General features: G+C 32.7%; 1 pseudogene; it reads right to left on the bottom strand.

Moving 5' to 3' along the window:
• LOC140040797 (ATP-dependent translocase ABCB1-like) overlaps positions 1–11379 on the bottom strand; it is a 79696-nt pseudogene that overhangs the window by 51346 nt on the left and 16971 nt on the right.

Here is an 11379-nt window from a genome sequence, read left to right as displayed (position 1 = left end):
AGCAATGCAATACTAAATGGTAAAAAGGCATTTTACATTTAATTTTAGGTTTTGTAAAAATGTTTTTTTTTACCATAATAAAACCCTAAACCAAACCTTACATCTGGTAGAGAGCATATAAACTCATGTGCGTTAGCCTCTATTGCAGCAATTTCAATCTCATCCGCAGTAACGTCAAGACGCCCATAACGAATGTTCTCTGCAATTGAAGTAGCAAAAAGCACAGGTTCTTGACTAACTACTCCAATTCTCTCTCGCAACCATTTAACATTCAACTCTCGAATGTCGGTACCATCTAACTTTACCTGCAAAAATTAATAAATAAAAAATACATATTTTACTGTGTTAAAGATGTACTGTCTCCAAAAAAGATCAAGCTATATACATTTTTTACTTTCACTGCCGAGCTATAAAAGATCATGCTACCCTTTCCACTACAAGCAAATAGCTGCAATATTATATATATATTATTATACATATCGCTGAGCCTTTTGATTCATATGACAACTCATTTCATCAGGTCTGATTGGATGGGAAATTTTTTGGCTGCACAAAAAGTAAAAAAAAAATGCTATAGAAAATACTAATTTCGCTAAAGCGATACTCAAGGAACTAGAATTTGTCGCGGAATAAAATATGACAGAATTTTGCATATACATATGCATAAACTAACGTTTTCTATTTACCTAGTGTAAAACGGGCTTAAGTGCCTTGTTATAGTAGTTATCAATAGGTCCACTTACCATACCTTGGCTTGGGTCATAAAACCTTTGAATCATCTGTACTGTTGTACTTTTACCACACCCACTGCAACCAACCAATGCTACGGTTTGCCCTACATTTACTTCAAGGTTAAACTTATTCAAAATCTTTGAAAAAAGAACAAAAAACAAATGTAAGTAACAATTCAATTAGGTTGTCAGTGGAAGGAATCGAAAATCATTTTTGGAAAAAAAAACACACAAAAAACCCCTATACTGTTTAAATTAATAGGTGGGGTCTATTGTTAAGATGAACATTCTGAAAATGTAACTTTAAAGTGAGTTTATGGGCAAGACAATTATTATTGCTCAATTGATTGCAACAGGAGACATGCATACGTTACGTGAAGCTACAAGAAAAAATCATAAAAGGAATTGAACGGCACCCCCTGCCGAATGTAGCTTTCGCCTATATTTATTATTTATTCTGATATACATAAAGGGTCACAATTTGTAAAAAAAAAATAAAGAAATAAAAAATATAAATATTAATATATTTGAAAGGTTTGAAATGGATTTATAATAAAAGGCATGAGGAAAGACGTTATGATTTAAAGAAAATATAAATTGTTTTTTTCTTAGTGAAACATGGATGAAACACAAAGTTGACGCATTTAAAGTCGTTAAATTTCGTGGTGTCAATCAATGTAAACAATATAGTTTTTGCACACGTTTATATGCATTACATTTTTGTAATTGTTTGAATAAAGTTAATGTTGATAATATAATGCAGATGAGTTTCATTCAAATGGTTACGATTGAGTATTTTGATAATTAGAACTTCTAATCAATCTTCTTTTAAAATAAATTATGTCCATAGGAAATGGTAATGTCACATTACTATTTCCTATGTCACAAGTCAAAAAGCAGCAATCGTGAAAGTAAAAAGAGGATAAATCTGCTGTATTGCAGCTAGGCCTATTGCAAAGTATAAATAAATTATTTTTATGGTAGCACGAACGTAAACGTAACCGGACTTTTCCATGTCAGCAGTTCCTTTCTTTATGCTTTGGCGATGTAAGTTATACATTTTTGCTATGAACAAATGAAATTCAATAACATGTATTCACATTGAATTAGATTTATTTAAAAAATCATCTTAAAGCTTCTTTTAAGTCCACAGTTTTGCTTAAGTTTTGAAAATAACTTTAGTAAGTTGTGCTATAATGTTCATACTTTCTAAAGATAAAAATAACTGGTATGATTTTATAAATAAAACTTAAGTTTTTCAGTTAATTAAAACCCAAATTAATAAAAACTATATATAAAAATACGATAAAAATGTACAAACCTTCGGTTAGTTTATATTATAAATATATATCATATATATACAATTTTATAAAATATTAATAACTTTATTTTAAAATAAAATATGTATATTTGCAATATTATTCTACTGCTAACTCTTAGAAACACCACCTAATTTAACACACCATCTATAATCTATCAAAGTTATTCTGCGTAAGGATTAAGGTATTGGAATGATAATTAAATTGACGGAAAAAGTTTAAATAATAATCTCAGGAATGAGTTTAAATAGAGCTAAACCTTCTCATAAAAATTAGATATTGCAAAGAGATATCCAAAATCATGAAAGTCCGAGAAAAATGGCAAAAGGCTTCCTACTTTCTAGGTGTTTATGTGGTTATTTTTTCAGCTGAAAAATTCTTTAGTCATTGTAATCATTTGTATAATATAGGAATGTTCAATGTGATAATATGAATACCCAACCTTTAGAGGTCCCAAGATGCAAGATAGTCTCCATTGTTTAGACAACTCCAAAATTCCTATAATACCTTAATGATCAGTGCTGATTTTGCCATTTTTCCCCTAACTATTATTTATTTATTTAGTGCCTCTTCGCCGAGTAATCTTCTGATTTCTCCGCCTGGGCTGCCTTGCTTACTCTTTGTACCAGGTTTCTCCATTCCTCTCGTCTGTTGGCCAACTTTCCCCTAACTGATCACCAAAAAATGGTAAAAATTAATGTCATAAATAAGTTCATATGGAGTGTAAGGACTGTTTTTGCTAGCTTTTTTTGTCTGGGAGAAATAGCCCTAGTAATAAAAACAATGGTTTTAAAAACCAAACTGATTGTTTTGAATTGTAAAAAAACAGTTTCCATGGTTGATGTGGATGTGTCTCTATGGATAATAATGATGTCTTTACACAACCAACCACAGACAACTGATACAAACAATTGGTTTATTTTTAGTAAAAAATAATCTGCAACATGGTCTTTAACTAAAACCAGTTAAATTTTCAGCAGAAACACATTAATTAAAGTAACCATCCAATTCCATTCAGTGTTGCAGATCCTGTGCTGTAAAAAGCATATGGTAGAATTCCTGTTGCTCTAAGAGTTCTTGGTGAGTACCAGATTCTGAGACATGGCCAGCCTTGATAACCACTATCTTGTCTGCATCCTGTATTGTGGACAGTCTGTGCGCTATGGCTATACATGTTCTACCTTTCTTAGCTTTATCCAGAGCATCTTGTACAACCTAACGAAAGTTACAGAAAAGTTAATATTAAAATTCAGCATAATTCCTGCCAGAAAGTTACACATAATTGTAACGATGTACAATTATTCCACATTATGACAACATAAAGGTATATAATTATTTTGTGATATTTTTACGTTGTATACTGCAAGAGTGCATGATTCACGAGAGGGAGTGAGTTAAAAAAAAGTGTCTCTATGAAGCAGTTTGAGTTTAGGCATGTTGTGTTGGGAAAAAAAACTGTTTGTTTTTTATTCTAACAAAAACAATGTCATAAATTGTAAGTATTATAATGTTCTCATATCTATCATCTATCATGTTATGTCCCTGTCCTTACGTCCTGTATTTTGAATCCTATTTTTTTGGTATTTTTGTCCGTATTACCTGTGTCTGTAAATAGGCTGGCCCGCCACAAGATTTGTATCTTCTTGGGCACTGCCTACTTCCTTTTATTGATATCTGTATACTTTATTTTTTTTATCATCAATTGACTTGTTATATTTTTTTTCTGGAATTTGTTATGTTTACCTCATTTTCTTGAAGGAAGAAATAAATGTTAAGTTGAATTGAATTGAATTGAAAATATCCAAGACAGCTACTGTAGGTTAAGCGTAACCAAGATGCCATTATTTCCACAAAAGTTGTTTTGCGTTGTGTCTGCCTATCTCAGAATAATTGAATACAATAATAAATGATGTCTATCAGAAATACTGTACATGTACAGTAAATGCACTATTACCATTTCACTTTCTGTATCTAATGCTGATGTCGCTTCATCTAATAAAAGAATCTTGGGATTGCGTACCAGAGCCCGTGCAATGGCTACTCGTTGTTTCTGACCTCCAGACAACTGGGTGCCCTTATCTCCAACTCTTGTATCATAGCCCTACAGTTAAAAATGAAAGTAAGGGCAATTATAGAATCATGTTTCCCAGTTACAACACAGTGTACTGTGCCTATGCATGTGAACGCCAAACTAGACTGTGCTACGATACTTCCAGAAACTCAAAGACCCTTCTCATAGACTACATCATCTTTTTCCAAAAATGGCTAAATCTAGATACAATTTAAGATAGGTGAAAGAAATTTGAATTGATTACCGCCTATCTAATAGGACAGTGACTAATTTACTATTGGTAATCCTTGGCCACATGTGCCTAAATACATAAAATAAAAGAAAAAAATAAGGTGCATTGCTAGTATTAGTAATCATTATATGATGTACCTCTGGAAGTGACGTTATAAACTTGTGAATATTGGCTTGTTGCGCCGCGTCCATAATCTCATCCAAACTGACTTGTCGGCCATTATCACCATAAGCAATGTTTTCAGCAATCGTCAAATCAAACAAGGTTGGTTCTTGAGACACAAGACCAATTTGAGACCGCAACCATTTGACATTCAATAATTTTATCTCAAAGTTGTCTAGAAGCTAAAAGAATTGAAAGACATGATTAAGAGTCTTATAAAGTTTGTTTTGCTTTAACTTTTTGACTTGTTTTTTATCAGATGATTATTGTATAATTACTGTTGAGTAGCTTTATGACAGAAAGTAAGTAATTGGCAGATGTTTTGCCTTGCTCTGAAATATTTTTTATTTACTGATTTACTAAAGCTTGGTTCCCACTAGCGACGCAATGTAATGCAACCTACGCAACATAAAAAAATGTCCTTACAATAATTGTGTTTGTATCAGATAATTATGCAGATTTAAATCTGCCACTCTGTTGTTTTAAATGAATAAATACTTACAATTTCTCCAGATCGAGTATCATAGAATCTTTCCAATAACTGGATGGCAGTACTTTTACCACATCCACTGCTGCCAACCAGTGCCAACATCTCTCCTTCACTGACATCCACTGACAGGTTCCGAAGAACCTGAATATCTGGTCTTGATGGATAGTTGAATTTTACATTGCGGAAACGAACTTGAGGTTTAAAGTTTTCCTATTATAATAAAAAAATAAAGGCATCAGATTTTTTATGATAATAAAAGCAAATTTAGATTACCGTAAGTGGACATTTACGTTTATGTGCCAATGAACTTATGATGTAATGAACCCTGAAAGTACAGTGTACAAACGACACTATACAATCCAGCGCCATCTACTACTAATAACATTTTGATTCTATACTGTCTGATAAATAAAGATTTTGTGAACCATATTTGTTAAAAATATAGTCTTATCTCCAACTTTCCTCCAACTGTACAGAATATCTTAGCTTTAAAAGTAAAAGATTACCTCTAAACTAAATCTGAGATAGAGGTTGGCTAGAGTAAGGCAATAGTACTATTCTGTTTTAGGTAGGAGGCAGAGAGTTGTGAAAAGTTGCTTAAAATTACCAATATTTTTCCAGTAGTACTATATGGGTCAATGTCTGGCACTTTGTCAACGAGTTGGAACATTTGAGCTGTAGCTATCTTGGCTTTAGAATAATCTGGAGCTAGAGAAGACACCCGGCCTAACGCAAATCCTCCAAACACAATGGCTGAGAAAACTCTGGTGGTGTAAAAAATAACAATATTGAGTAAAGTATACTTTTGATGAATATGTTGATTTTTGTGCGGATTAGATTGGTAATTTGAATGGTGGAATCTGAGTAGCATTGAGTAAACAATAGACAACTATAAAATAAATCATTGGTTGGTTCATAAATAGCAAGCCAGACAACAAAAAGATCAAAGAAAATTGCCGTTTGTCTAGGTATTAAACTTCTACCCAAAAATTGTATAAAAATTTCATACATTTACAACTGTTTTTTATATAGAATGTTAAAATTTACTGCAACTTACAAAAATATATCTTCGAATTCCATCTTGTCTCTGACAACAAGATCAGCACCAAGACGAAATGTTGCTGCATAGATAAAGAATATAACGCACTGACTGAATCCAAAGGCACAACCACCAATCAGGCCCTTTGCTAGGCTTGATCTGAAAGATAATACATAACTTTTGAGTCGATTTTTTAATGGAGCAACAGATTAAGCTAACCTTTACCGAAAAAAGCAAAAGACTGTTTTCCAGCAGAACTTACTCAATGAACCAAAAGGAGGGCTTCTGAGTGGACTTTTCAATGGTAAAAGAGAAAGGTTGTCCAGTGGATATTTCGTGTTAAACAAAGAGAAAGCGTTTCAACAGGTTTTTCAAAAGAGAGAGGCATTCCAGTAGATTTTCCAATAGAGCAAAGGATTAATCCAACTTTTATCAAAAAGGAATATTTCCAGCAGATGTCAATGAAGCAAGTGGGGATTGGAGGAGATTATGGGTGCTTGCAAAGGACTTTTCAAAGAAGAAGAGTGCATTAAAGAAGATTTTGTCTAAATGAAGACAATTTTATACAGTCTATGCCCTAATATGGTTCTTTTGATTGCAACAAATGTAACATCTTACTTGTGCGGTTCCTCTAGGTAATCCGAGTACTTGTCAAAGAATGTATCTTCACGTGCCAATGATGCAATGGTTCTTACATTGTCAATGGCTTCACTCGAAACCTATAAAATAAAGATACAACCAAATATATACAGTTTTAAAACATTTGAGATTACTGTATGCATAGTTCACTGTAAGCTATTTGTGGGTTAAATGGATCTATGGCCTCAAAATACCAAAACAAATGATATAGGCCAGTGCATCATTACGCTGGGCTTCATACAGTCTCTGAACAACAAAATAATTTTAATTATATTTTCAAATACTAAAACTAAGGTCTTAAAAAAATTAACTTTCCATCACCCAATTTTGATGAAAATAAAAACAATTGTTCATCCGCATGACAAAAATTAAATGAAAATTACTTAGTCAAAATAACACTGCTCGAAGAACTATATAAATTACAGCCCTCGGAGCAGCTAGTCATGTGATGCCGTTTCAACCAATCAAGTTCACGTTTTAATTATAGGCTATGTTATATGGATCTACTGTACCTTGCCAGCACCTTCATATGCTACCTTGTTAGCTACTGAATTTCCTTGCACAACTTTCCACTGTATTGCACCAGCAACGACAATAAGAGGCAAGAGAGCTAACACCAACAGAGTAAGCTGCCAGCCATAAATAAATGAAATTATCAGAGCTGCTCCCATGTTAAAAACTGACTGAAATACGGTCCCAAGTCTTGCTCCAGTTGCCTAAATACATAATATACATAATAATAAAGTGTTTGATAAATCATGAATAATACCACCAAACTTACGAGTTAAGATGACTATAGCGAGGCATTTAATAAAAAGGCAAACTGCCTTAAAATGTAAATGTAACATGTTTCGAGAAACTATTCTCATCATCAGAACAGTAAACAACGCCTAGAGTGCTTATATACCAATAGGACATGTGTATATAAATAAGTAAGTAATTAGCATAATAAAACAACAAGGAATGTAGGCAACAACCAATCATATGGCAAGTGTGACGCCTAAGTTATAGTGTTTGTAATAAAGTTTAACACTATTTTGATATCTTCTTTTGCAAATTTTACACCAAGATAGCTTGGAAAAAAGGTCAAAAATTAAACAGGACCAATGTATACAACATTTGTATTACAGATAAACTTTAAGTTTCAATTACTTTAAAAAAAATGTTGGTATTATAAGGCTTTCCTTATGTTATTATATTTTATTTTTATCTCTATGATATTTGTGTGTACTAGAGTATACACTGTACATTGTAAATTAGTTATATTCCTTTTTAATTTTGTTCTATGAGTGCCACCAATTTAAAGGTGTATAAATAAATAAATAAAATTAATTATACAAAATTATAAACACCAATACACAATTTTATATCTTTTCTTAATCAGTTTGTAAAGTATCATTTCATAATTTTACATATTTTTTTACAGTTATTTTACCCCTTCTATGAATGAAAGCACTGATATAAATTTAAATCCATTTTGTTTTCAAGTCAGATGACAAAGTTCTCTAGAATTATCACATCGAAATACTAGTAATATATAATACACATTATATCTTACCCCTTGTATATTAGCTGCTTGAGTGGCAAGTCTTGATGTTAATGCCCCGGTACCATTTCTCTGATCATCAAACCAGGTAATATCCTTGAAAATAATCATGTTGAGTTATAAAAAATTGCTTTCTATGAGATAATAAATTTAGCAAAAAAAGTCCTACAAGAATCTGAGAAATGTAATTTTAGACAGCCCACCAAACCATGGTAAATCACAGTGTTATGTCTGCCAATGCCTATTTTTACTTTATTGTATCATCCTGAATTTTTGGGCTTAAAGGCAATGCTTATTGATTTTCAGAAAAGCAATATATTAGATTTCAAAATTCTATTACTATCCCTTTTTCTTCAATATGGACCAAAATAATAAATAACACACTGTTACTCCTTTTATTTTGCCAAGTATTTCGCTTAATATATTTTTATGGGGCCTCCGAGATCTACATTAGGCTATGTCTAAAATATAAAACTTTATGTGACAAAAATATGTGATGTGCCCATACATTGACAGGATGATGTCCTATCACTACTATATTTGGGCATATCGCTACCATATTTGGGCACATAACATATTTTTGTCACATAAAGTTTGATAGTGTACCCGAGAGCTGCATAAGTTTTGGGACATTGTTACCTGTCTCAACATGGCCTTGAAAGACATGCTACGGGCTCTTTTTGTAAGTTCTTCTCCTGATTTACCAAAAGCTGCTCCCTGTTAAAAAATAAAGCTTCGTTCATTAATTCATCTGTCGGACCTAGTCCTCCTTATGCCTTTAAGCGGGTGTATGTCGACATGGAAGAACTCAACTCAACTGAAAGGAACTACTGCAGTTGCGCAAGTTTATGTTAACTTTTCGAGCAACTGATGGAACTGAACAGAATTGAAAGGAAGTAGTGAGTGAGTGCTTTCATGTCAACATTGTAATCAATTGTAACTAATCATGGTTAATACCATGACTGCACATACAACACGATTTGTAGTTCTATAGGAACCAGTACTGCATGTTCAAGCGCATAGTAACATGGAAATGATCACTATTGATTGCGATTACCCATATTACCAATATATATTGAATTTAACCACTTATTTTGTTTGTTGTTTTTTTTCTACAAAAGAGAAAAACTATATTCAGACCAAAAAATTATCTATTCATATTTTTGGGGAACAATACATCTTTAATGGTTTGCATGGCAAAAAGAAAAGAATATGAAAATGACAAATTGGTTTAAAAATATTATACCTGAATTAAATTAGCTACAAACAAGACAACACCAATCAAGGCAAACATTCCACAATAAATCCTTGATCTTCTTTTCAATTCATCATCAGGAAATGAAAAAGCCTTAAAGACAAATAAACATTAAATGGTATACAAATAATAAATTGTTATTAGTTGGATAGTGAGAATATTTCATGAGGTCATTAAAAAGTCAGTGCTTTGACCCAGAGTAGAGTGTGGCCGAGCGGTTAAGACAGCGGAACCGAAATCCATAGCCATAACATTGGCAAGGGTTCGAGGCTCACTCCATGGTTCTGGTGGTAGAACAAGTCTTCTCGGATAAGGACTATAAACCGTAGGTCCATTGTACATCTGGCTCATGTGCACTTTTAAGAACCTAGTACATCTTTCAAGACGAGTAGGGGGTTATCCCTTAGTGGAGCAGTAGTCTTCAACTATGAAGTTTGCTCCTTAAAATAGAAGAAGAAGAAAAAGAAGAAGAGTATACGGTGCACACAACAACTTGATTTCTAATCAGTCAACAACATCGACTAAAAGTTGGAAAATGAATTTCCAACATATTTTATGATGAACCAATAAATAATTCAAATTCTTTAATACATCAAAACAAATTTGATAAACTTAACATCAAGATAAACTATGAAAACAAGGAAAAAATATTATCTTATCTTAGTACTACTATGTCCGACAAAGAAAAATTATAAACTTCACTTAGGATGTCTTATACTAACCTCAAGTATGCGACTAAATATAATAGCAAACGCTGGTTGTGACGCTCCATTGATAGCAGCAGCGATACAACCAATAACGATCCAATGATACTCTGGTGAGTTCAATTGCATTGTTCTACTAATGCTGAAACTCTCAAGGAGATTATCCTCCTCAGTTTTCTGTAAGATACGGATTGTTATTAGAAGACTTTTGAGTTGCATAAGATGGTGTGTTCATTAGATTGTTGATTTGAACTTTTGAAAACTGATAAAAGGTTAAAAACAAGGTAAAGGTATTTTTCAGATTAGGCTCTCCACGCCTACCAGATTTCACAACTTGTTAACACATTAAGGAAAGTTTCATGTGTTGAGAACTAAGCATTATATTATAAATAGAAATAATCCAAAACAAAACTAAACCCAGCTGTGAATACTGCCACCTACGCTGACTAGTTCCATGACAATCAACATGATGATTGTGGAAACTCATAACGATGAAGATGAACTTGGTTAACAATCCAAGGTTCAAATCCTGTTATAGCTCCATGACCTTTTTGACAGCCACCGTGACAACCAAAGCTTCAAATATGGAATAACAGGCAAGGCTTCCCACCCTGTAATGCTTGCTGTATTATTATGCCCATCGTCCACAGCAGATGTGGGCATTACACTCCAGTTGGGATGTGAGACACAGGATATTCACACACATACATTTCCTTATAAGAGGGTAGGCTTAATGACTGACATTATATCAACAGTTGGGGTAGTGTAACCAGGTCCATTTCATGTACACTATCAGTGTAAATAAAATCCGCAAAAACTTAATAATCAAATCAGCTGAACTCACTGTTAATTCCTCTGATATTTTACTTTCTGCCTCAGACGCATTTGAAACCATACGCTTCAATCGTCCTTTGACAGATCCTTTTACATCTCGTGATAACTTTCGTTTCATCACAGGTGTAAGCACTTCATCATTGCCATTCAGATCTATCTCTTCTGTATAAAAATAATATACAAATAAAATAAACATTTAACTTAAGCTGCTGCTGCTGGTATTAAATAAAAATATAAACAATATTAGTAGTATATTTTGTTTTTTGCTCATACAATTAAAAAACATAAAAACAAAAATAAATTAAGTTAAAAGAACAATTATAGGTGACATGGTTTTTATCCAGTCATCAGCAGCTT

This window comes from Antedon mediterranea, chromosome 1, assembly GCF_964355755.1.
Source record: "Antedon mediterranea chromosome 1, ecAntMedi1.1, whole genome shotgun sequence".
NCBI lineage: Eukaryota > Metazoa > Echinodermata > Crinoidea > Comatulida > Antedonidae > Antedon > Antedon mediterranea.
This window is presented reverse-complemented; position numbering and strand designations above follow the sequence as displayed.